General features: G+C 49.8%; 1 protein-coding gene across 12 annotated transcripts in view; it reads right to left on the bottom strand.

Annotated features, from left to right (window-relative positions):
* The window catches only part of SIPA1L3 (signal induced proliferation associated 1 like 3), a 227,432-nt gene that overhangs the window by 126,193 nt on the left and 74,095 nt on the right, over window positions 1–27,144 (bottom strand). For 8 of the 12 annotated variants that reach the window (XM_064581035.1, XM_064581032.1, XM_064581040.1 and 5 more), the window contains one exon: window positions 13,203–13,270. The exons of the other annotated variants lie outside the window; for them this stretch is intronic. The gene's annotated coding sequence lies outside the window, so the exon portion shown is untranslated. The remainder of the gene's footprint in view (window positions 1–13,202; window positions 13,271–27,144) is intronic. 12 annotated transcript variants of the gene reach the window in all.

Genomic DNA, 27,144 nt, shown 5'->3' with positions numbered 1-27,144 from the left:
ACCCTGGGATCATGACCTGAGCCGAAGGCAGATGCTTAACCAACTGAACCCCCCAGGTGCCCCCCCATATTTAATTTTTAATAAATTGTCAATCTGCCCTGCGTCGGGCTCCCTGCTCAACGGGGATTCTGCTTCTCCCTCTCCCTCTGCTCGTGCGCTCTCGCTCTCTTTCTCTCTCACTCGCTCTCCCTCTCAAAAAAAAAAAAAAAAAAAAAATCACCAATCTGGGTTGGCAAGTGGCTGTACCATTTGATATTCCCACCAGCAGAGTACGAGAGATCCAGTTTCTCAACATCCTTTTCACTGGCAACTTTGGTTCATTCATTCAACCCAGACTGACCGAGCAGCTCCCCTGTGCCAGGTACTATCCTAGATACTATTCTGGGTTTACAGTAACGAACAAGACGCGTACTTTGTATCACGTAATCCGTATCACCACAGGATCATACATGCTAAACGGTGTAGGCAGGCAACAAACAAGTCAACAAATTGATTATGGTAAGTGCTGCAGAGAAAATCAACAGTGATGCAATAAGGAGAGTATGTGCAGGTGTTAGCAGGGCAGGTGGGCAGTCAGTCACCCACACGGCCTGGGTTTGAGTCCTGCTCTGCCACTTCCTAGCTGTATGGCTCGGTAAGTGAGCTGCTTATCTGTGCCTCAGTGTCCTCATCTATAAAACCGGCAGTATCTACCTCCTAGGGCTGTTGGGAGCATTAAAGGAGTCAACAATACCCAGAACACACTTCAGAGCAAGGACCAGGCCTGGATGGGGAGCCCATCTGTTTCAGAGTCTCTGTAAGAGTCTCTCAGCTACGTGGGTGGCACAGCTAAGGAGCCACAGTTGCAAGCCTTGTGGATTTCCTAAGGCGCAAGGCACCCAAGTACTCTGGAGGGAGGCTGCCCTCTCCCTGGGGTCCGAACCCTCCTCTGGGAACAGGCAACCACGGGCACAGCAGAGCAAGGGACAGCAAGGGCCTCCACTTACCGAGCCACCGGCAGAGGCCCCTCCAGCAGAGTGGCTGCTCGGGGTACCCGGGTCTCTCCGCACCCCAAGAATCTGACATCATTCCCAGGCTGGAGGGGGTGCTGGCAGACTCACCTGGGCCCGCACTGCAGGGCGGGGGGCACTGGCAGAGGGCCTCCCCAAGGAACTGGCCCACAAAAAGAGCTATTTCCTGTGCTGGGGCCCGAGAAGACAAAGGTAATTTGGAAACTCCCCTCCCTATCCTGTCCTGCCCCTCTCCCGGGCCTGACCCAGAAGAGGGAACCGAGAGAACATACTGGTTGGCATCTTATAAAAGAAACAGGGACCCGGGGAGGGAGGGTGCTGTTGGCAGCTCCAGGTCTGGGGGGAAACGAGGTAATCGTGGGGAGTGCACTCGGGCCCTTCTCGAAGCGGAAGCAAGGCCCAGAGACTTTCCGAGGCAGAGGCGGGGCTGCTGGGACCTGGGCTGCAGGCCTCCCCGTGGCCTGGCCTGGGCTGGCAAGCCGCTGCTTTCCCCGGGAGCCGTGAGTCTGGAACCAGGGCACCCTCTCCTTAGATAAAGCTCCTTTTACCCCCACACACTGAGTGGCCGGAGGACAGCGCGCTTCAAGGTGCTGCGTGTGGGGGGAGGGCTGGAGCAGCTGCCCGTGACCCTGGCTTGCAGCAGGTGGTACAAACTGTCCTAGGGGAAGGAATCAGGACACCAAGCCTTGAGAGTACACGCAGGAGTTAAAAAACCAAACTGAACCGAACAGTGTCACTGCTCTCCTTAAAACCCTTCCGTGGTTCCCAGGGGCCACGGGAAGAAAGTCCAAATCTCTTATCACCAGGCCTAGTATGACAGGCCTGCTGACCCGGCCCCCACACCCCCAATCAGGGCCCATACCAGGTTCCTCCAACACGCTTCAGCCGCGCACCATCTCGGGGCCTCTGTACAAGCTATTCTCTCTGCCCAAAACACCTCTCCCCTAGGGGAGTTCCTCTTTATCCTTCAAGCCCAGGCTAGCGGGGCACTTCTTCAGGAAAAGTCTTCTCAGACCCTCCCAGAAGCCCCCCCCCAATCTCCCGCCCTGCTGCTCTCTCAAGGTACCCTGGCTTTTCCTTAAGAGTTTAATGGCCAGTTAAATTATGTGGTTATTTGAGTGATGATCTGATATCTATCTCCCCCACCAGCTGGTGAGTGCCGTGAAGTCAGAATAATGGTAATGATATTATTACTTTTAACAACAGCTCACATTAACACCTATGGTGTTTCACAGCATTATCTCGACTCCATACGACAGCTCTGTGGGGTCAATACTGTCCATATCCCATTTTACAGATGGGGAAGCCATGTCAGTCCTGCCAGGGGACAATGGTTTGGGGGCACCTGATGCCCAGGTGACATTTCCGATCATTCCTTCCCCCTAACACCCATGGCAGGGAGGAGGGAAGATGCTCACTGGGGACAGAAGCTCAGGCCCATAAAACACACTTTTGTCACACTCTGGAATGACAGCCTCTGATTCCAAGGTCCCCTTCAAGTTCGAGTCCCTCCCCAGTCAGAGAAGACATTAATTTCACACATTTTTACTGTGCAACTACGGTGTGTTGGATGAGGTGGCCTGAGCACTAGAGACAGAGCGACAAACAGGACACACGGGGCCACATGTTCACACAGCTCATTTCTGCTGGAGAGGTGGACGCAAGGCCGGGTTTCGGAGCAAGATCAGTCAGTGGTTGCCTGGGGTGGGGGGGTGGGGGGTAGGGAGAGCAGGAGGAACAAACAGGTGGAGCATGAAACTATTCTGTACTGTACTGTGATGGTGGGTCCGCAAAAACCCACAGAACGGAGAATGCGAAGAGTGAACCCTAATGCAAATGAGGCACTTTAGCTAATGATAATGAACATCAGTTCATCAGTTGTGACAAATGCACCACACTAACAGGAGATGTAAAGACCAGGGGAAATCGTGCGGTGGGGACAAGTCTCTGTGATCAATTTCCTATAAACCTGAAAACTGCTCTTCAAAAACAAAAACCCCCAAAAGACCCCCCAAAGCCCTCTCTTGAACCCACTCCCATCAGCCACTTGTCCATCACGTCGCCTGTCCTCACTTGGCCTCGGGGTCTCTGTGCTCCCTGGGTCTCCCCCTCCCTTGGCCCCCCATTCCCACCTGTTCTGTGGATTCTTCATCATGACTCTGGACAGCTTTTCTCTTCTCTATCAACACTCCTCCCTTGGTGATCTCGTCTAGTCTCCTGGCCTTAAATACTGTCTCTTTGCTGAGGACTCCTACATTTCCTTCTGCAGCCTAGACCTCTCCCCGCAACTCCAGACTTGAACATCCAGCTGCCTCCTAGCTGGCTAGCACAGCTGCCTAAAAGGCGTCTTACGTTTAACAGACCCAAAGGTGTATTCTCGATTCTTCACACCACCTTCACCTTCTCCTTGCAAACCTCCACTCAGGTGGTCCTCGACTCAACGTCTTCCCTATTCACCTGGTATTGAGGCTAAAACCTTAGTGCCATCCTTCCCAGGTACCCCCCCACCCCACCGCGCCAACCCAGTCCATGTGGCCCCACCCTGAAAATATTAGGATCTGCTTACTTCCCCACAGTGTCTCTTGCCTGGACCATGGACTTGGCAGGAGCTTTCGCCCTAGTTTCCTAGCTCCCACCCCTGCTCCCACACATAGCCAGAGGGACTCTGTTAACATGACTCAGAGCACGTCCGTCTTATGCTCAGAACCTTCCCACTATACATTTAGGAGAAAGCCTCAGTCCCTATAAGGCTTCCCATGGAATTCTCTCTGACCTCATCTCCTCCCATGTTGTCTTTTATTTTAGCCATTGAGATGGGTGTGTAATGGTATCTCCCCGTGGTTATCATTTGCATTTCCATGATGATGATTAAGAACGGTGAGGTATGCACTTTAAATAATAATTATAAATCAGTACCATTAACACAGCATTTACTATGTGCCAGGCACCATGCTAAGTGCTTTTATACTGCATGATCCCTTTCCAAACCTTTTGGGCCAGATGTAGTTTAGAATTCTGGATAATTTGGATTTTAGACGGGCAAAAGAGCTTGTACCCTGGTAGGGTAAGGGGAAGCATCCATCACACGGATATTTCTGCAGCAATGATAATCGGTCAGTTTGGATCATGTTCCAACCTGGGATGGTGGATCTGTATGAAATCCCTAACTCTCCACAACCATGTTAGGAGGTAGGTAGTATTACCACCTCCAGTTTATAGACAGGGAAGTTGAGGCACAGGGAGGTTAACTGCTTTGGCCATAGTCCCGCAGGTAGAACTGGAAGGCTGGAGTCCCAACGCAGGCCATTTTTACTACAGTCTTCCACCCCAGTTCTTAGGGTAGCTGACAGGAAATGAATCAATGCTTGTATGAGTGAATGAAGAAATGAATGAATGGGATTAGAAGCTGGGAAAGTCGGAGAACCCCGGCTCTCCAGCTAATCATTGCTCATGGCAGGAAAGTCAAAGGCACTGAGCCAATTTTGTGTGTTTAACCTAATCAATGTATTTTGAATCCAAGATCTGCCCAGATATAAGGCAAGATCCCCACCCCACCCCCCTCAAAAAAATAGATCCTCAGGAATAAGAATTGTCTTTCAGAGTTTTTGTATTACCTTATTTCAAATACAGCACTATTTGGCAGAGACACATTAGCTCCTAAAGGCTTAAATGATACTGGTTTCCACAACGATAAATAGGAGGCCTACGTTATAACAGACTTAGAAAATATTCCCAAGGGCATGCCCTGGTCATTCCACGTGCTGTAAGTCACTTAAACAGGCCTTTTAAAGATTCTTTTACAAAGGAACTGGGACACATCATTGTTAAGCAACATTCATTTATTATTAAACAAACTACTTGATGCAAAGTCTTACGAGGCACTGAACTAGAATTTGGGAAACTGAAAAAAGTGTGAGGTAATACCGAAACCTGTGTTGACGCAGAGTGCCACTGGGGGGCACGAAATTTCATTTTCCTCAATTTTTTAATCATATTGGAATGATTAGTCTGATTGACTCAAAAACAAGTGCTTATAGTAACCACTCTTATGTGTTCACATTCATTCGTTTATCCATTTTCAGTAACTGTCCTTAAAAAAAAAAAAAATCAGGATTTTTTTCCCCTAGAGATTTTATTTTTTTAAGCAATCTCTACACCCAACATGGAACTTGAACCCACAACCCGAGATCAAAAGTCGCACGCTCTATGGACTCAGCCAGCCAAGCATCCCTAGGGTTTTGTTTCTTGTTTTAATTTTTTAAATGTAACAAAGTAAGTTAGTGTGGTTGGCTATAGTTTAGAGATCACCAATACACAACTAAAAGGGGGAATTAAAAAAACCCAAATGTCTGATATGTGACTGGGTTCCTGTGCCTTGGGATATCGTTTCCAGTGAAAGCATAATACGTAAGTTCAAGAAGTGCCGTATCACGCTTTCAGATGGACATGGAAATGATGGACTTTGGAAATATGTATAAGTGGCCAGAAAAATGACTCTCGTGAAAAGGATGCCTGTGAAGAGTAGAACATTGTTTTCTGATATGTGAGAAGATGTAAGCAACATTTACATTTCACCATTTTTTATATCATAATGATTCTAAATGTGTCACAAAATTAATAAACTTAAACATAAACAGACAGCTGATTATGTCATCTATAGTCCCTATACAGTTCAAGTAGGCCCCAAAACTTTTTTAAAAATCTCTTTGAAAAGGTGGGGAAACACCTTGTTTTAGGACACACACTGGGAAGGAACAAATTAGTTAGCAAATGTGATCATCTGGGAGGATTCTGGGTCCTTTGATTTCTTCTTCTTTTCTTTTTTTAACCAACACACAAGTATTTGATGATCAGAGATGCAAACAATACAGCTTTTTAAATGTGAAGCTCATCCAAGAACCCGATAAAGTAGTAGTCCTCACCCTTGGCCGCACCCTGGAAACATCTGGGGAGCTTTAAAAGAAAAAACATCCCACGCCTGGTCCCACCCTTGGTGATGCTAATGAACTGGTCTGGGGTGGGGCCCAGGCCTTGGGAGTTTCTTAGTGACTCTAATATGCTGCGAAGAGGAGAAGCATGGAAGCAAAATTTTTCCAATTTTTTTGGCAGAATGTGTTACTAAGTGTCTTTTAGAAAATAAAAAGGTCCCAGAGCCAAAGAAGCAGGATTCTTTCCTGCAAGATTTCTGAGCCTGTAAAATGCAAATGTGGACCATGACTTCTACGGGAAGAAGCCACAGTGCAAGGGGGACACCTGTGTGAGTCTGTGTCTGTCTGTCTGCTCAACATTCCTTCTTTCGAGCAGCCTTGCCATTAGCAGGCCCTGTCCACTCCACCTCCTAACCTGCCCCCATCCTCCCTCTCCTCGCCCTACCGTGGTCCTGTTTTCCACGGTCTCCTGTCTGAAGCAGCCGCCGCCCCTACAATTCATTAGCCACAAAAGTGAGCTAGTGAAGGTGCCTGGGGCACAGAGTTTGAAAAAGCTTTCGCTTCCAACTGACACCGCCCACAGTGTCCCTAGGTGCCACACTAGGACTGTGGACGGGGCCTGCCTTAAAGTGAAGGCAGCCAGGGCTGTGGCAGAATGAACCTGGGTCCTCAATGCCACTGTGCAACTGCCAAGTCATGGGCCCAGAAGGTGGCCCAAAGAACCCCTGGACTTGGGAGCTGGGGAGCCCACCCATTCCCTGACAGCCTACACTAACACAAATGGGGTTTCCTGTTATTTGTAGCCAAAAGCATCCGCGCCCTACTCTCCCTGTGAAAGTACCCTATTTACTGGTCATACTCATTTTCCCGGGGAAAATCACTGTATTTCTTTTTCTCGCCGCCTCTACAACAGCAGAGACATTTGTCTGTCCTGTTCACGGCTCTGTCCCTAGTACCTGAAACACCGCCTGCCAAAGAGCAGGGACTCGCTATTTGCTGAGACAATGACTGAGCTCAGTTCTGGCAACAGCTCCTCAAGGTAGGTGTTCCAAATACCCAACTCCTCCCAACGTCTCCCCGTGGTCACCCTGCAGTTCCACTGGCCTTCCAGCTCCTTCGCAGAGCCGAGCTCTTCCCAGTCCAGAGCTCCGCGGATGCTGTTCCCTCTACCGGGAACGCTCCCTCACATTCCACTAAGGTCCTCTCCTCCCTCTGGCCTCCCCTCAAGTGTCAGTCCTTACCACAGACATCTCCTGACCCCTTCAAACACATCAGGCCTCCCGGGAAAATGCCCTCACGGTCCCTCCATTGGGGCACTTAGCGCAGATGCAATCACACAGCTGTTTCTCAGATTCTGCTTTCCTCCCCTGAACTGAGCTCCAGGAAGGTGGGGACCCCTTGTATTTCCAAAGCCCTAGAGGGCCTGCCACACAGAAGGTGCTTAATAAGTTGCACAACTGACTATTGTGGCCAGGACACTTACTGCTCACTGAACACTTGCCAGCCCCCATGCGACCAGTTCTGGGTGTGCGCAGAACTGAACTGTGTCACTCTGGGCCTTGGCATCTAAGTGCTACGTGACTCTCTTGTTCCCTCTCCTGCCGGTGACCCTGGAAGCTACGTGTTCTAGTCGCGGGGCTTCAAGACGGGAGCCCCATCGACCTGCGTCTCTGGGGTACAATGTAAAGCACCCCCCACCTGACCTGCCTGGTGTCACGAGTAAGGAAATGACATCTGTGCGGTCCAACTTCTAGGATTTCGGGGTCAACCTGTTACCGCAGCAGAATCTCGCCTATCACTGGCATTCCCGTGAACGGAGGCAGGCAGCTTGATGCAGAGATCATTGTGACCACAGATGGGAGGTGAGAAGCAAGGCGGTGTGGCGTGGCCTCTGGCCGCCAGAAATGAACCTCAGTGAAGGGAAGAGAGAATAAGGGGATGGAACAACTAGTCCCTGGGGAATCGCCACTTTGAATTCCTGACGTGAGGGATGAGAGGACCCAGAGCCCTCCCCCTGCTCTCCCCAAACAGAGCCTGCCTGGAGGCCCTCATCAAACACAGCTCCTTAGGGATCCTGGCCAAGCCTCAGCCCCTGGGGATGGGAGGAGGCTGCTCAGAAGCCAGAAACGGCCTGGAAAACCCGATTAGCTAGAGGAAGCTGAAGCAGCAAGGCTGCACGAAAGGGCCTGGGCTAATTCGGGCTGACAACCTTCCCGCGGAATCACCCACTGGGGCTCTGCCCTCTCGGCTCCATCCCAGAGAAAAAATCACGCTGTCAGGTCTAATTTGGGATTCGGCTGATGGGCTGAGCAGAGCATCCATGCGTTCTGGTCACAGAGGTCAAGGGCAGCCCACACGCTAGCGGCCAGTGCTGAAAGGCCCCGGGACTAGTGAGTTGGAAAAGGACTGGAAAGCCAACTGCAGTGGGTTTCCAACACACACTAGAGCCGCTCTGCTCTGCTCCCACGACATTTCTGGCCCAGGCCTTGGCTGTACAAGCCCGTTCCCAGAGCACAGTGCTGCTACATCCAGCTTGGGGCTAGATGCAAAGTAAATAGTCATATTTGGTAAATAAATCATCGTAACAGCACCAGTGAGTGCTTATTATCTTATAGGCCGGAGACTAAGCTGCCTAACCTCTGACACACAGTAAGGCTAATGCATGTAAGCCTTGATCACCCACCACGTCCACCACCTTGTCTATTATGTAACTACTTGGCACCAGGCACTACTCTAAGTATCTGAGCTCCACAATCACTTTTCAATTCTCAAGGGCTAGGAGGCCCCTGGGTTGCACTCCCTACCCGGGGCTTAGCTGGGCTCTGGAGCCTGTGCTCTTGGTTACCACGTCAAACCATTTTTGATATCGCCATTTTGATTTCAAGAAGCCTGCCCTGAAATCCCAAGGCAGGGTTTGGTGTCCTTTCTGAGTTTCTGCAGCCCTGTGGCTTCCCGTGTTAGAACTCTCATCACTCCAGGCTGTTTACCTACAGAGCTCTCCCCAAATACTCTCTCTCAGGAGTGCATCCCTGTAAGCCTCGGGCCCAGCACTGGACTGGGAAATGGGAAATGGGAAATGCCCCATGTCTGTGAGACGGATGGATGGCGACCCAAGTCCCAACCCCTCATTTTACAGAGGAAGGGGGATGGAGATTCAGATAGAAGAGCCGTAAGGGGTAGTTTCACTGAAGAAAGGGGACATGGAGAAGGAGAAACTGCTCCTTGATGAGTCTCTTCCTCCTCTAAGGCCCAAAGCTGCTTCCAGGAGCCCCTTCTGACCTCCGGGCTAGCGAGGTGAGGTTATTTCCTCTGGCGGCCCACCACCCCCTGGGCTTCCCCCCATCCAGCCCTGACCGCTCTGGACAGTCACTGCCACTGAGGGCCTGCCTCCCTCACTGGATGAGGAGCCCCACAAGTGCAGGGTCCACCCGGCCATGAGCTGGTCCCCACACCACCACACTACAGGGCTGGACACAGAGGAGGCTCATGGTTAAGTGTGTGTTGAATCGGCCAGCAGAACCCCAAGAAAGGAAACAAGGCCAGAGCCTCTTTCTAGGAAGAGGAATTAAAATCACAGATACAATTTGGAAAGGGGAGGCCAGGAGGTCTTCTCAGCCATCGATCTGCAAGCCAGGAAGACGACGCGGGGTTCGTGCTGCTCACCAGGACTGGACCAGACCCAGGGAGAGGTAGTTAACGCAGCACGGATGTGGTTCACAAGAAAGCTTTGTAATGACTGAAACCTCCCCAAAGCAAAATATGCGGACCTGTTCCTCCCTGGCTGGAAGGATTTAAACCGAGGTCACAGAGCCAGCAGTCTGGGACCCCAGACAAAGCGCAGTGCCAGGAGCGAAGGCTCTGGCGACAGACTGCAAATGTCCCCTTCCCTGGCTCCTCTACTTGGTGAGTGGCTTCACCACTGTGCCTCAGTTTCCAAGTCATCACTGTGGGGGAGATCACAGCAGCGACTTCACAGGGTGAGTGCGGTGGCGGGGGGGCGCAGAATGGGATCATGCACGTAAAGTGCTCAGGGAAGGGCTGGGCACAGAGTCAGGACCCATTAATGTTAATGATTATTGTTTTTCTTCCCCTGTGGAGCCAGACACTGTTGGCTAGCTAACCCAACTGACATTCTTCAGTCCCTCTTCCCCTGGTTTCTGCCCCAAGAGAAGCTGGAAAGCTAAATGAAATTTCATTTGACACATGACACATTTCTAGCCAGTGAGATGTAAGTGGAATCTTCTGGGGGGATTTTGGCGGGGGTTGAGGGGTGGGAATGCTCAAGCAGTTCACGACGGGAAAACACGTGCTGCTTGGGGACCTTCCCCTCCTTGTCGTGGCTAGAGCCACAGCAGCAACCTTGCGACCTCGAGGGGAAGGCTGAGAGAATCCAAGAAGCTCCAGACCAGACACCACTCAGCCTCTGAACTAACCTCCCAGCCAAGTACCTCTGGGTTTGTTGTTACAGGAGAGAAATCAATCCTCATTTGTTTAAACCGCTGTGAGCTGGGTTTTCTGTTCTTGCAGCTAAAAGCATTCCTGGCCGATGCACCCACCATAACACAAATGGCTCGGGGCACAAGTCCACGCTAACAGTTCGCCAATCTCCGTGCAGGTCCCTGGGTGAGAACCCCTGACCTAGAGGAGAAAGTGTGGGAGACTGGGCCTGAACAGTGCTTACAATGCCTCAGTCACCGTATTCTGCTCTTCCTTTTCAGCTGCATCTAGTCCCATCTGTGCAATTATTCACTTAACATTTTCTTTAAACCACTTCATTTTCATTTTTAAAATTTTATTTTTAAGTAATCTCTGCACCCAGCGTGGGGCTCGACCTCACGACCCCAAGACCAAGAGTCACACAACTCCACCGACTGAGCCAGCCAGGTGGCCCAGTAAACCAATTCATTTTTAAACTTAAATATATATGTATACACATATTTATGTACACGTGTATATGTATATGTAAATATATATGTGTATATTTAAAAAGGAAACCACAGTACTACCAAAATGAAAAGTTGGCATCTTTTGCTGCAAAAGTAACTTAATAACTAATAATAACAAATACAATGTAAACAAAATATGTTCCTCCACAAATCACTGAAAATTATCTGATGTAACATAATTTGGGTTCATTGGACTGGTAAGAATTCTTCATTTTTGTCTTCTATTGGGGAAAAATATATCAGAAGATCTGGCAATGCTCGGCATTTTCACAGGGGAACTGAGGGCGAGAGCTAAGTAGGGGCGGCCCCTCGGAGAGGGGACACATTGTCCTATTTGCCAGGATTCCCAAAACCCTGTTCTGAAGTGAGATAATTGGTTTAGCTCTCCTGTAGGCCGGTGGAAGAATTAGGTTGGGCACCCACCTTACTGCTTCCATTCGGGGCCTCCTCAGAGAGGCCTTCCCGGATTACCTTGCCTAAAATTGCCCGTTTCTTCCAGGCAGCCCCCTTCCTGCTTTACTCATCGCTGTAGTTCTTCTCCCCACCCGACTTCTCCTACGTTCACCTGTTTGTCTGTTATCTTATTCTCCAGGAGAATGTCGGTTCTCGTAGAGAAAGGATTCTGTTTTGTTCATTCCTGAAGCCCCAGCGCCTAGAACATCACAGAAGGGGTTTAAATGCATATTTACTGTTATGGTCGGGAAGCACAAGGGAAGACTGAGGAACCATTATAGCCTGGAGGAGATGAAGCCGAGGCAGGACAACCACAAAGTGTGGCATCCTGAGTAGGATCCTGGGGTAGAAGAGGGTCATTGGTGGAAAAAAAGCAAAACATGACTAAACCCTGTGATTTAGTTCATCCTACTGGACCAGTGCTCATTTCCTGGTTCTGGTAATCGTGACAAGGTACATTAAGATGGTAACGTGAGGGGACACTGCGTGAAGGGTCGACATGTGAATTTTCCATATGTTTTCTGTAACTTTTTTGAAATCTAAAATTCCTTCAAAATAAAGTTGTTGTTGTTGTTTTTAAGATTTTATGTACTTATTTGAAAGGCAAAAGGGAGAAGCAGGCTCCCAACTGAGCAAGGAGCCCAATGCGGGGCTCGATCCCCAGGACCCTGAGATCATGACCCGAGCCAAAGGCAGACGCTTAACCGATTGAGCCACCCAGGCGCCCCCAAAATAAAAAAGTTAAGAAGGAATTGTGCTAAGAAGCATTCTTTGATGGAAATTTGGCCCCTTGAGACTGTCCCACAAACACACTCCGGGTACGTGGGCGGAGCCTTAGGCCAGGAGGAAGGAATGTGAGGAGATCCAACAAACAGCTAAGAGAGAAGTGGCTGTCTGGATTCGCTCAGTTCCCAAAGCTTGACTCCCTGGTCCCTGCAACTCGGCCAACAGCACTACCTGCGTGCAGAGTCTGGATGCCAGAATCTTCTGGTCTCCACTTTCCATACTGTTAGGGTCATTTGGTGCTCAAGGATCAGATGATGCCCCCACTCCCACTGCTCCCGAGCACCCTGACTGCATCCTGCCAACAAAGGTCGGTGTCCTCATTTACGAACATCCCACTAGCAACTGGAACGTCACTGCTTAGTCTATGCCAAAGAAACAAAAGAGGATGTTCACTAGCAAAAACCCCTGAGACCTAATTATAATATAGTCAAAATCTTTCTATCACGGGTACTTACTATATGTACATATATTAATTATGTATAAGTACCTATACTGTATACTTAGCCTGAAGGGAAACAGCACATCCACACGAGGGGGGGCGATGGTGAGGGGATCATTCTGTATCTTGATTGGGGTGGCAGATAACACAACTGAATGCATTTGCTTCAACTCAAAGAACTGGACATCCAAAGAGTGGATTTTATTCTGTGTAAATTTTAAAAAGTAAATGGAGTTAAAATTGAAGTTAAAATTTAATTAAAAAAAAAAATGTTGGATACACCGACAGATGCTATGAACCAAGATCTCCAAGCTCCACCGTTGCTGGGGACAGTGGGAAACGTGCTGCAGAGGCTCCCACACAGAGCATGGCCTCTTCTCTCTTCATACTGCAAAGCACGTAAGTGTGTCTCTGCATAAGGAGGACCATTCGTGTGCGGGAAGAGGTCTGGCAGGACAACCCCCGACTGCTGACGCAATTACCTCCGAGGGAGGACGTCAGGCTTGCGGGTGACGTGTAGGACAGTGAAGGAGACTTCCATTTTCCCTTCGACACTTTTTCAAGTAGTTTTTAAAAATAACAGAGGCCTACGTGTCCTAGTCGCACAATTTAAGCAAACAAAGAGCCACACCGTACTCACCCTCTGTATGTTCTGGACACTAGTGCTCCTTGAGGGTCCCAGGAGAGCCGAGGTCAGAGACTGGGCATCTACAGAGAAGTATAGTACGGGGTTATGTCTTTGGCCAACCTGAGCCCTCCTGCTCCAGCTTCTGTCAGTCACAAATTCACTCCCTCAACGAGTACTTATTGAATACCTGCTCTGTGCTAGGGACCAAAGGTACGCCGGTGACCAAGACAAAGTCGCTGTCCTCAGAGAGCAGACGTTCCAGGAGGACAGGAAGACAATAAATAATGCGGGGTCAGGGAGTGGTGAGTGTCTTGAAGGAAACTAAGCACGGTGAGCAGAGGGATGGGCCTGCTGCTTCCCAGACTGGTCAGAGAAGGCCTGAGGAGAGGACAGACACCTCAATGCAGGAGGACCACAGACCATGTGACTGTCTGGGCAAGAGCCTTCCAGGCCCCGGGAATGAAATGCCAGTGCAAAGGACCTGAGGCATAGTACGTGTGTGGAGCATTTTAGGAGCCATCAGGAGGCCTGTGTGCCCGGCGCAGGGTGAGTGAGGGGACGAGTGGAGGGAGGTGACAGGGGCAGATGGAAGGCCATTATGAGGATATTTCCTTCAGACAACTCTGAGCAGAGGAGTGGCAAAGAAATAGCACTTGTCCTGACTTGTAACTTTATATTATTAATTTATGTCTTAAAATATTTAGTATGGTTGTTCATATGTGAATGGGTATTTCATGAAAACTTTATATTATTAATTTATGTTTCTGAATATTTAGTAGGGTTGTTCATATTTGAATGGATATTTTATGGATGAATGAATGTCTCCAGGCTGAGCGGCCACTGTCCATATTGTTCACCCTCACATTTCAGTTGAGGCCAAGTACTTACTGAGGCAGGGAGGCGAGATCTGAGGGGATAATCTAGAACCTTCCTGTAAGGAATGGCCATTCAATTAATGACTCTCACTCCCTATGTGCCAGGCTCTGTCCTAGCAGACACATGCTGACTCATTTCACTCTCTCAATAACCCTAAGAAGTAGACACTATGATTTCACCCATGCTAGGGAACTGAGGCACAGAGGGGGTAAAGAACCCACTGGCTGAGGCTGCCCAGCCAGTCAGAAGTATATTACAGCTGGGATGAACCCTGGCAGCCTGGGTCCAGGGCCCGCTCCTGACCACTTGGCTAGGCCAACAGTCATGGCGATCCATGAAGAGAGAGCTAACTATAGGCTGGCAATGCCTCCCTGCCCCACTCCCCCCAATCCCGCAATGTCCGAATGCTACCCAAACACCAACACTGAGTTCAAACTCCAGCCAGCTCCTCAATGAAGCTCCCCAGAAGGAAACCTAGCAAGCAGCTAGCCAACGTTCCAGAATCTAGGAATCAGGTTATCTTCAATAATCTTGCCCCTAGAGGTTCCTGGAGAAGCCAAAAGGGCTTCTTAGCCTTTCTCATGCCACAGACCCCTGTTGGCAGCCTGCTAAAGAAGAGTGTGGACTCCTCCTCAGAATCATGTTTTTAAGTGTACAAAATACAATACACAAGGTTATAAAGAAAACCAATTATACTCAGCTATCAAATTGTAAAAAAAAAAAAAACAACAACCTAATCTGAGATACAGTAATAGTCGTGCTTCTTTATGAATGCTTTAAATTACGAGATCCTAGTGGTGGGTCCAATAACTAGAGTAATCTAGAAACAGAGGAGTGTAAATGATATTGCACAATATCTGCAACAATTGTAATGTGATATGGAAATATTTTTACCTTCTAGTGGTGACAAAGTCACAGTTATTGCCAATACAACGGGGCTTGTGGCCCTCACTTGGAAGGAAAGGAAGTGCTAAATTTCAGACGGTAGAGGAAATAAACAAGTAACTTTCTCCCCCAGCCAACTTCATGGTCCTCTGAATTCCGTCCTCAGATAGAAGGGTGCACGGACCTGAGATTAGGAATCCCGAAGCCAGACGCCAAACAGGGTGAAGGTGGAGTAGCAGGTTCCCCAGGGAGGTAACTGGTGAGCTCAGGGGCTGACTCAGATCCTTGCGGGTTGTACGGGAAGGGGTCCCTTTCTGAGTCAGTCCCCTGAACCTTACCTTTCCCCCTCAGCACCTGGAATTCCTGCGGGAATGCCCCCCACCTCCACCATGAGTTGGCAGGGAAGGGGGAGGGCTGGTCATACGATCCAGGCGGGGCCAATAAAGCCACTGAACCTCCTCTTCCCTGCTCCTGGCCTCAGAGATGGCTCAGGGTGGCCCTGGCATTGAAGCCAGGGTGATTAGGTTCAATAAACAGCAGCCTCAGGACATGTCCTGGGACTACAGGGAAAGAGATGGTTTCTTTCTCCTGGGGCGCTGCTTAGCTGGTTGGATATATACGTGGACCTGCCTCAGAGCCTATCTGACAACAAAACCAATACAGAGGAATACAGAGCCAGGAAGTAGAAGGAAACGGGGTCCTGGCCACCTCCTGTGAGGCTCTGGATCTAGCCACGCCTGAAGCCGTTCAGTACAGAATGTCCCAGGCCTTGAGTTCAAACACTTCCTTTGATACTTAAGCAGGCTGACCTGAATTTCCATTTGTTCACAAAACCAAATGACTCGATTAACACCGAAGGACAGAGTTGAGTGCAGTTCTTGACAATTCCCATAGCTTACTACCAAGCCATTTAGGAAAGCACAAAATAAAATTAGATACAGTTACTATACATAGAAACACCAAACAGAAAAACACATGTTCTTTAAAAGCTCAGAAATAGTCTCTTGGGTAGTTGCTTTCCCTACGCTGGTCTATGAAGCCCTGACAGTTGTGGTTTTAAGATGCTTTGCAGGGCAGGAGGGAATCAGAGGCACCCAGAACATTTTCCTTTATCACCAGACTTTCCATTAAAAAAAAAGTCCTGGGATGATCGGGAAGCCCCTGCAATAAAGCTCCTGTAAAATTTTAATAGCTGCCTTTTTAAATGACAGTGGAAATTGCTTTTCTGCCACTCTCATTCTCCCCCTTCCCTTCTCTAGAGTGATGTATATGGCTCTTTAAAGGCACATCAGCAGTGACGTGTGGCGGTGGGAGCTGTCATGTCCATCAGTACGGGGTCCCTCCTACACGGGAGAGGTCACAGCAGAGGGGAGGATGCTGAGGGGCTGGGGAAACGGAAGCAAAGGTGGGCTACAGGGTCAGCAATTCAGCCAGAGCTCCTAGAGCCCCTCCTTACACCACCTAGGAAAGGAGGATGGCCTTGGAGTTGCCTTAGCAATCCCAACACACCCACCAGAGCAACACCCACCAGGCCCACCTGTCTGTCCCACAGGCTACACTCACAGGGCCACACATCTCGCTTCCCAGGGCTTACACCAAGAAACAGAATCCCAGGGGCGCCTGGGTGGCTCAGTCGGTTAAGCGACTGCCTTCGGCTCAGGTCATGATCCTGGAGTCCCGGGATCGAGTCCCGCATCGGGCTCCGTGCTCGGCAGGGAGTCTGCTTCTCCCTCTGACCCTCCTCCCTCTCCTGCTCTCTGTCTCTCATTCTCTCTCGCAAATAAATAAATAAAATCTTAAAAAAAAAAAAAAAAAAAGAAACAGAATCCCAGATGACAGCACCTGGGGGTGAGAGGGTATCCTGGCCTGACTCCCAGCCTGGCTGGTTCCTCCCCTCGGCCACGGCGATTGGCTCTGGGAGAGACACATGGTCCATGCAGGGCCAATCAGTGCAGGCCCTGGAAAGTGGCCGGAAGTCCTCGGCGGGGAGGGCACAGGATGGAAGGCGGGGGCTGCTGAAGGCTCTCTGCCACCTGGGAGGGTGGGGGGCACCAGAGAATGAAGTCAAAGCTGAGAGAGGCCGAGCCCATAAGTGGAGAAGGGTGCGCTCCTGACAACACCTGAGTGTTGCCTCCAGTCGGGCCAGCCCCGGGACTTCCAGTCCCGAAGCCATTAACTTCCCTTTGCAGCTTCAGCCGGTTGGAGCTGGGAAGCTTCTGTCATTTACAACAGAAATGACGGACTGATGGAACCGGAAGGGAACCTCAGAGATCAAGAGTGCACTCCTTCATGTTTCGGTGAATGCGATCCTTCCTAAGCAAAGGATCGAAACAAAACTAAGTCATGTCTCTCCAGAAACAGAACAAAAGCACAAAACACTGTGTTTCAAAAATATCAAACGCCTCTCCGAAGCCCCTGTCCAGGAACTGGGTGAAGAACACTCTGATCTAGTCGGAACGGTCTGCTTGACCGACAAGGAAACTGAGGTTCAGAGTGCTCACGTGACTTGTTTGGGGCCCAGGGCTAGCCGGAGGCAGAGCCAGGCCCCTCCCCCCAGAACCCCAGCAGGTACGGGTCCTCGGGGGGCGGGGGGGAGACTGCCGAGGGAAGGGAGGCAGCGGGTGAGGCTGCAGGCGCCCCCCCCCCCCATTTACCAACAGCTGCTCCCTCCGCTTAAAAATTGGGCTTTCAGGGAAGTATCTGACAGAAGTTCCGCCGTCCCACACTAACATACGCAAAACCAGTCTCATACCACCTTTCAAAGTATTTACGTGCTACTGACCTTGGTTCTGATCGTCACTGAAATCTTACAAAGCAGGGATTACATCCACTTACACCTCTCCACTCCCCTCTGCCCGGTCCTTCCCGAAGACCAAGTGAAGAAGTGGTCGCTAATCAGACGGCTCAGAGACTCTGACTGCTGGCACCTTCCCAGCCCCAAAGGCTCGCACCACGCCTGTGCGCTCTTTTCTCTCTCTGCGCCCAGAGGGGGCAGCTTTCTCTTGTGCTTTCTGTCTTGAAGCAGGACACACAGCCCTGCGCAGTGTTCACCCAACCTCTAAGAGGGCCAGGCCACACGCACCCCCTCTCCTGACCAAGCGTGGCTGGGGGCAGCCAGACCTTTCTCCTCCGTGAGGCGCTCATCGTGCAAGTGGGTGACACGGGAACCTGGCTCGCTGGGGCCCTTCGCTACAAGCTGCCTTCTCCTTCCTAGACTTCACCAGAGCTTCACATTGGGGCATCAGGAACCTATAATAAAGTGGTTCCATCATCCTTCATTCAGAGAAGATTCCCATTATACCCATCCTCACTCCATCTTTGAAAGAGTGATGTGGGAAAACACCTGTTCATTCAACGGCCTCCACCCACCTGCCAACAAAGAAAAGCTGCGCTGTGCAAACACTCTGCCTCGGGAAAATCTCGGTCCTCAACTGCTAGCCACTGAGATCATCTTGCAATTAATCATGTTTTCTCTTATGACCTATATTCTATTAATAACACACTAACGACTAGTCCTTTCATTGATTGACTCAGTACACAGATAATGACTGAGGTTGGGGCACTGACTTGGAGAGTCTTATGTCCTTGTTTCCTGTCCTCCCTCCCCGCCGCCTCCACTGAAGAGAAGCATCCTGATACAGGGCTTCACTGTGCCAGGGGGTCCCGTGGCTGTCCCGCCTCCAGCCTCGCCCAAGCGACTCCGCAGAAGAGCGACACAAGACAGACCTCTGCAGAGAAACTGCTGAGGAAAAGCAGCAACGTGTGACCATTTCACGCACAGCAGCCTGGCCAGAATGTCGGGACTCTGACACCACCAAATGTACTGAAGCTGTAGACTTCAGTAGGGGAACTCTCTGGCACTGCGGGTGGGAGCATACCTAGGAAGAGACATTTTGAGAGAGCGGTTGGCAATTTCTTGTAAAGAGGAAGAGACCGTAACCTCAGTGACACACTTCACTTCCCCACTGGCTGGGGTCTGGGATTCCCTGCCAAGTTCCCAGACCCATGTGGCCTTGCAAATTCTCACTCTGGCCTGAAGCACGAGGTTTTTGCTTTGATTTAACTACATGCCAGGCGCTGTGTTCAGTTAACTATCAACCCATTTAACCCTTATAACAGCCCTGTGAAGAGGGTCTAGTAGCATCCCCATTTTTAACCGACCAGCAAACCGAGGCACAGAGAGGTAACTTGCCCAAGATCATACGGCAAGTGGATGGCACAAATCCACTGGGATCTGGACCCAGTGGGTCTGGCTCCGTACCTTCATGTTGGTGTAGGTGAAGGTTTCTCCCGCAGGGATTTGAGGAGAGTGTTCTCCTCATAAAAAGGGTCAGCCTCATTCCCACAGTCCTTCGTCCCTCCCCGTCTGCCTTGTACCAGCTTCGGATGTGCAGATGACACTTGGATTTGAGAGGGTCCCTCTTGTCCCCAGAACACTAGTCTGCCGACACAGAAGGCCTGAACTCTCTGGGTGCCCCGGCCCCCCAGGGAAGATGGGTGCAGGAGCCATCTGTGGCCAGGAGGGGGCGAGAGAGTCAGAGCAGGGCTGGTGGTCACTCTGCCCTCTGCCAAGCCATTGAGCCACATGTCATTTGACACATCTTGTGTATTGAAATGACGACTCTACTTTAGACCACTACTTGTAGCCACATGCACGCCTAACTAAAACTACCTTGCCACAGCCGGGCTCTGGCAGCCCCGTGCCGTGCCATCCCCCTGGAGAGCACAAACAGCCACGAACATGGATCTGAAGGGGTCTCCAAAAGGACCTGGCTCAGGGATGAACTTTGGGAATCAGAGATTTCCACTAAGCATGACTGATCACAGGCATCTAGAGAGGACTTGGTGTCTGAATTAATTCTCAGAGAACCTGAATCTCGAACAGCCTTCTTTCTCCCTATGGAAGTCTAAGAGCAGTCAGGGAGACTGTGATTCCAGGGGCCAAGCCCAGCCCACTGGCACGATGACACTGTGGTCTGCTGGCCCCAGGCTCACAGGCTGGGGAAATCCTGCATAGTTTGTGGATCCTTTTTCCTCCTGTCACCAGCCATTTGCTGGATGTGCCAACAGTTAAGCCCCTTCCTGCACTCCATGAAAACAGCCCGTCAATGTGGCTGACTGCTGGGTGCTTTTCCACAAAGCGCTCCCCAGATCTCAGCTAATCAGATGGAAGATAGAACAGTGGTCAATCTACCAAAATAGGTCAGGCTTTTCATTTGTTAATCCTCTTATTCATAATACATTGAAAGGGAAGAATGAAAAAAACATTATTAGCAGCAAGAACATGTAGGGTTGTTAGTCAACTATCTGTGCCTCAGTTTGCTCACCTATAAAATGGGGATAATAATAGGGGTGTTGTGAGCACTAGGAAAATCACCCCATGAAAAATATTTAGAGCAGAACCTATCATGTAGTGAGTGTTCAATAAAGGGGAGCTAATATTATTCTTACTGCTGGTGACATGGTGAACTTCTTACACTGAAGGCCCGTGAAAAGCTTCAAAACCCCCCTCTCTGTAGAGAAAGGCACTTTACTAATTCTGGCCACTTAGGGAAGGAAAAGAGCCTGAAGGTCCAGGCCAGTGTTACTGTCCTAAGCCTTACAGTCTAGAATGGGGGACAGAAAACAAACAAACAGGCAAACAAATACATTTTTGAGTGCAAATGGTGAGAAGCACCATTCAGGAAACCCAGGTGAATTTTAGCCCAGAGCTAAAGAGAAAGGAAAAGGAAGCCATCTGAAAAGTGGAAGTAAGAATGCCCCAGGATGTCCATCAACTGAAGAACGGATAAACAAAACATGGCACAACCACACAATGGAATATTATTCAACCATAAAAAGAATGAAGGATTGATTCATGCACGGCGTGGATGAACACTGAAAACATGCTGAGTGAAAGAAGCCAGTCACAAAAGACTACGTATTGTATGATTCCATTTACATGAAATGTCCAGAAGAGGCAAATCCATAGACACAGAAAGTAGATTAGTGGTTGCCAGGGGCTGGGAGGAGTCGGGGCGGGGGGCAGTGACTGCTGATTAGTTTTTTTTTGGGGGGGGGGCAATGAGAATGTTCTGGAATTAGATACTGGTGATGGTTGCACAACCTTGTGAATACACCAAAACCCACTGAATTGTGTACTTTAAGAGGGGTGAATTTTATGACATGTGAATTATACCTCAATTAAAGGACACTTAAGGGGCTACTCTGATTCAATCACTGTGTTGATAATATAGTTTCTAGTGAAAGTAAAAAAAAAGAGTATCCCAGGAGATGGAGGAGAATGTGTGAGTCTGTTCAAGGGAACCCACAGGAGGCCTGCGTGGCTAGATCGTTGTGGCCCAGGTTAGACACATGCTTGTTATTCTAAGTACTACAGGGAACAGGGACATGATGTGTTCCAATCTACGTTTCTGAAAGATCCCTCCAGTTGTTGCAAAGAGACCGTCGGGGTTCAGAAGAAGCAGGGAGAACAATGAGGTAGCCCCTGCATTACCCAAGGAGAGGCGGTGGTGCCTGGGACCAGACTGAGGGCAGAGGGATGGGAAGGAGGAGGCGGGTAAAGCTGTGAATTTCAAATTGAGGCCACGCAGGCCTTGCTGATGGGGTAGCCAGGAGGGTGACGCAGAAAAGGAAGACGCGCAGGTCTCATGAGTTTTTCGAGTGGTTTTCTGCCAGATTCAGACTGTGCACAGAACAAGAGCAGGTCACCAAACGCCAGTTAAAGGAACTGAATAAATGAACAAAATCACTGCCTGGCTTTTTTTTTTTTTTTGTATTTTCAATAAAGATGTTAAATTCTCTCTCCCCACATATATATACATATATAGAAACATACATATATCCTTACCTTCAACATAATATCCTTACCCATACCTGTTTGTCTCCCACGCACTGGTAGAGAGTGGATCACTAGACACTATCAACTACCCATCTGCTCAAACCAGAAACTTGAGGGATATCCTTTTATACATATACACACCCTGTGCGGGATATAAAGCTGCTAAGTCAGCAACAACAAGGCCCTTCCATCTCTGAGGGGGGCAGAGGAATAGATAAGCCAGCAAGAAGTGAGCTCTGACTTCTGATGAACAACCTATAAGGGAGGACAGAGGAAGAGATGCTCCTCCAGAGATAGGAAGTGTCCTCTGTCTTGTTAGTGGGGGTGGGGAGGGGTAAGGGATACGGTCCAGAGGGGATGAAAGCACTGTGAATAAATACAGTCTGGTCGGGCGCCTGGGTGGCTCAGTTGGTTAAGCGACTGCCTTCGGCTCAGGTCATGATCCTGGAGTCCCGGGATCGAGTCCCGCATCGGGCTCCCTGCTCGGCAGGGAGTCTGCTTCGTCCTCTGACCCTATCCCCTCTCATGTGTTCTCTCTCTCTCAAATAAATAAACAAAATCTTAAAAAAAAAAAAAAAAATACAGTCTGGTCAGGGGAGGCAGCCTGAATTTGACCCTTCTAGCTTTCCCTAGAAAACTACCCACTGCAAGTGAAGCCCAGCAGAAGACAAAGTCATAACCCAAACGGGTCATTAGCCCCAACCCTGACAGCCACATCTGTTCTGAGGGAAACACCAGAACCCCAGAAGAATGCATCCTTATCCTGGAACCAGAAGTCGGAAAGGGGAAGGCCTGCAGAGTCTCACAGAGAACATCTCCACGGCTGCCGCCATCAGAGACCACAGCGCCCACGGTGCCCCTGGACTGGTGCAATACACTGGTCTTGCCAGGGCATGCCAGAACCTTCCTTCTCGCTTCCTTCTCATGGGGCTCATCTGGTTTAAGAACACGGTGTGAGAAACATTTCACTGGTGGTTCTTGTGTGGGGGGCTTGGTTGTGGACATAAAGCAGACTCGCCTGCGCTGCCTGCCCCACGAAGCTCCATCTGGAACACAGCCAGGGCCCCGATGCCTCGACTTGAGCGTTTCTAGAACTCCCCCATGTGACTCTTATGAGCGGCAGATCTGGTCGCACTGAACGCTTCAAACAGCTGACCAACTCTGCATATTTCATTCTATGGAGACTGGAAGGAGGTCAGAGTGCTTGTCACGGTCAGTTAGAAGGGACTTCTCATGCGGCACCCACGTTCGCCTCTCCTAGTCTGACTGAGGTCCAGGTGAGTGCTCACCAACACGAATGCCGTGGACTCTCCACCTGGGGGCCGCAGCACCCTCCCAACAGGTGCCATGTGGACCGACACATGAAGTTTGTTTGGACCACGATTAAGGTACGACAGCACCTTTCAGACAGGATGCTGAGCGACGCAGGCCACGTGACGTGGAAGAGAATGGGGATATGATACCATCACTCAAACACAACAGAGGCGCATAAACTTTTGTCACTGGATTTCCCATAAATGAGATTATATCATTTTACTTCTCTGAATCTTGCTTTCCCTTAAATGTCACAAAAATGCCTCCAAATCAACTAGCAGTGCTGTTTACCCACTCTTTAGTGGCTGATATTCCACAGTACGGATGTGCCATGTTTTATTCAATTGTTCCCTGAAAAATGGGCATGTATTTTATTTCCAGGGTTTTATTTGTTTGCCGCTGCAAACCATTCTGTAATAAACATCTTTTGTTACTGGGGCCATTTCTTTTCCTGTAGGGTAGATTCTCAGGAGTGGGAGAGTGCTTGCGCTGAAGACTATTTATGGAATATTATATAGTTACCTTATGGAACAGGTTCCAAGATCAAGGTGTAGAACTGTATGTGTAGTACGTGCTCGTTTTTGGATTGAGTATCTCTGGAAGAACACACCTGAAATGGGTGTCCTCACAGGAGGGGAACTAGGCCACAATGGATGATGGCGGGGGAGCCATTTAGTTTTCACCATCGCTCTTTTTGGGTGCCATTTGAATGTTTTATCACGTGCATATATCGTTCATTCAAAAATAAATAAAAATTCTTTTTCAGGCTGTCTTCTAAAGAGGTTGCGATGATTCACACGTTCTCTGGCAGCCTGGGAGAATACTTAGCTGAGCTCATTAATGCCCTATATTTTTCTCCTTCAAGGCTGTCCCACTCTGCCCCCTCCTTTTTTTTTTTCTTTTTTTGACCAAGTAGGAGCTGAAAGATGTCAGATTTTACCTTCCCGTGATCCACAATTCCTCCTGTTCCATAGCCCTTGGGCGGGCAGAAAGCAGACTCCCCGAGATGCTCGTCTTGACAAGGCAAGCATGGCCAGCCCCTCCCAACAGCATAAGAGAGAAGCCCAAGCCAGGGTGGGAGCCAGATCCTTGGGGGCCTGCGGGCACCGACGGCTCTCTCTCTTCAGATCCTTGCAGGCCACACTGTTTTAAACTCATGCTGACTGAGCTGCCCCCTCCTAGCTGAGCGGCCCAAATGCCAAATGAGTCCCCCAAATGCCCGAAGTTTCTCAGAAAGGGCCAAGGAGGCCGGCGCTGCCGCTGCCCAAGGCACCTGCGCTCTCAAGAACAAGGCCAGAGACAAGAAACAGGAGGGAACAGGGGACAAAGAACACAAAAGAATCAAGCTCATACAAATGAGAGGCCTTCTCATTCACTTTCTACGGGCCAGGCATCCTCGACGGCTGGCCCCCAACCAAAGGCCTCGCCAGCCAATGATTTTAAGCTCCACTGCGACTCGTGAGACAGGAAACCAAAGCTGACCCCGCACGGAGACCAAGGGCCCCGCGTAGGGCAGCAGCTCTAACAGGAGCACCTGCGGCTCCATCGATGGTGGAAGCTCCAGACCAACCTGCAGAGGGGAGGGGACTGGAGGAGAAAGCAGCTCTGGGGAAGGTGGGGAAGGTGGGGGATGGGAGAGCATGAAAAAATATCTCAAAACAGGCAGCGGGTCCACTCCATGCAAGTGGTGGATTCAGGTCCTGTGCTCCCATTCTGCAGCCTACGCTCAGGCCTGAGCTGGGCTTGGCGCAGGGGAGGCCCTGCCTTCGCTTGGCCAGTTCCCTCAGCTTGGGATGCCCTTGCCCTTGATCCTTCCAGACCCAGCTCAGCAACGATGTGTGCCTGTGCGTGTTGGCTAGAGCAGCCTCGGTGAGTGAGGAAAATGGGAGACAACCTGAGGGGCTACCAGCAGGGATGAGTTGATGAAGTGAGATGCAGACACACAATGGAATCTTAGGTCTCTCCCTCCCTCGTCCTCCACGGCAAGTTCATTGGCAGGTTCTGTTGCTACTGTCTCCAAAATATATCCTGAATCCGTTTCTTTTCTCCTCTTTCCTACCACTCTCACTTTTCACCTGGACAACTCCATCAGATCCCCTGCTGGTGTCCCAGAGTCCACTCTGGCCTTCCTAGCTTCTCTTCTCTGCACACAGCCAGAGCAATCAAATCAAAGAGAGATCATATCAGATTGCTTTCCTGCTTGAACATCACTCAAACTTCAACCCCTTTCATTTTACCCATTGCTCAAATGCTCCCAATGGCCTCCTTTCCCTTCCAAGCTTATCCCTAACCCAGGGCTTTTTGCACATTTTGCTCTAGCTATTCTCAAGGCTGGCTTCTTCCTGCCCGTCAGGTCTCCCTGTGACTGCATACAGGGGTGAGGAGGCATGAAATCTAACTACATGCAATGACACGGACATCTCATGGACCTAATGTTGACTAGAAAGGCCAGACAAAAAGGAGCATTTACATCAAGTTCAAAGTCAGGGGTGAAATATCAAGAGAGTGGTTTTGCTTGGAAGGGAGAAGTGACTGGGAGAGAACAGGAAAGGGACTTCTGGAAGATAGAAATACTGTTTTTATAGCTGTGTTCTGTTTGTGAAGGTTCATTTGGTACATATTTTCAGCAGGTGCCCTTGCTTTTATATATATAAGACCGTCGGGGTTCAGAATATATATATATCTCTTCATATCTCATATATATCTTATATATATATATATCTTATAAGATATATATATGATATGAAGATATATATATCTTTATAGATATAGATATAGTTTAATATGATGTCTGAATAATTAAAACATTTTGGCTGCATAATCTTTGCAAATCATAATCCTTCTTATGATTTGGGAATTTCTCACCCAGGAGCCTTAGTAGAAGCCTGGGCCTACCTCCCATTATCAAATATGACAAAGGCCAGGGACTGGTTCTCACAGCCTCCCCTGCAGCTAGGCCATGAGTACTCAACAGATGCACCCTGCCCCCATGGCTTAAATCAGCCTGGAGAACCAGGGCTTATCTACCTTGGTGTTTGAGCCCAGGGCTGCAGCTTGGCAGGGGAGGAGCTCACTGAGGCTTGAGGAGCAGAAACATGACCCGCCCCCCCCACACCCACCCATTTCCTCTTCCAGCACAATAGTGCAAGACTGGACCATTCTGTACTTGGGAGCCCATTCATTCTTTCCAGAAATGTTTACTGAGTGCCGGCTGATTCAGTGCCAGGCACTGTTCTAGGCACTAGGGATCCAGGTGAACAGAACCCTGGAGCTGACGATTCTAGTGGGGAAGATGAACAATAAAATAAGTAAAAGACGGGTTAGAAAAGTGGTACAGAGAAAAACAGAAAAGAGGAGGCGACGTACGGACAAAGGCTTTTAGGATGTTAGGGAGGATGTGGGTAGGCAAGGAGAGCTTTCCTGGTAGCAGGAAGAGCCCGTGCAAGGGTCCTGAGGCAGGCACATACCTGGGTGTCTGTGGAGCACTGAGGAGGCCCAGGCACTTGGAACAGGGCAAGTGAGAGAACAGAAGGAGGAGATGAAGCCACAGGTAATGGGAGCTGATCGTGTGGGGCCTGGCTGGCCACAGTGAGGACCATGGCTTTTGCTCTGGGTAAGATGGAGCCACGTGGGAGGGATCTCAGCAGAGGACAGACAGATCTGATTGGGCGATAACAGAGTTCCCTCTGGCAGCTATCCAACCCTCTCCCCTGCCCAAGATGGAAACCAATCCCAAGGAGAAAGAGAAGTTAGGTCATTTGTGTGGCGAATGTCTGTGAGAAATAAACAAGCACAAAGCTCTCCACCTACTTCCTCCAACCCATCAAGGCCTCGTGCAGGCTGGCAGGGCTTTGCAACATGATGAACAAGCCACATCACATTATAGGAAACCAGACCCTCCTCCTCTGGTCACTGGGAGAATCCCAAAAGCAGATGGAGAAGCAGGAAGGCCACGTGGCCAGGAGAGCACCATCTCCACAGCCAACGAGAGCTAGAATCAAGTCCCAGCTCTGCCTCTTAGCACCTGTGAGCCCCCTG

Source organism: Mirounga angustirostris, unplaced genomic scaffold, assembly GCF_029215605.1.
Source record: "Mirounga angustirostris isolate CCGP_5_RB_7025 unplaced genomic scaffold, mMirAng1.0.hap1 SCAF_16, whole genome shotgun sequence".
NCBI lineage: Eukaryota > Metazoa > Chordata > Mammalia > Carnivora > Phocidae > Mirounga > Mirounga angustirostris.
The sequence above is the reverse complement of the archived record's forward strand: the minus strand, read 5'-3'. Positions and strand labels throughout refer to the sequence as shown.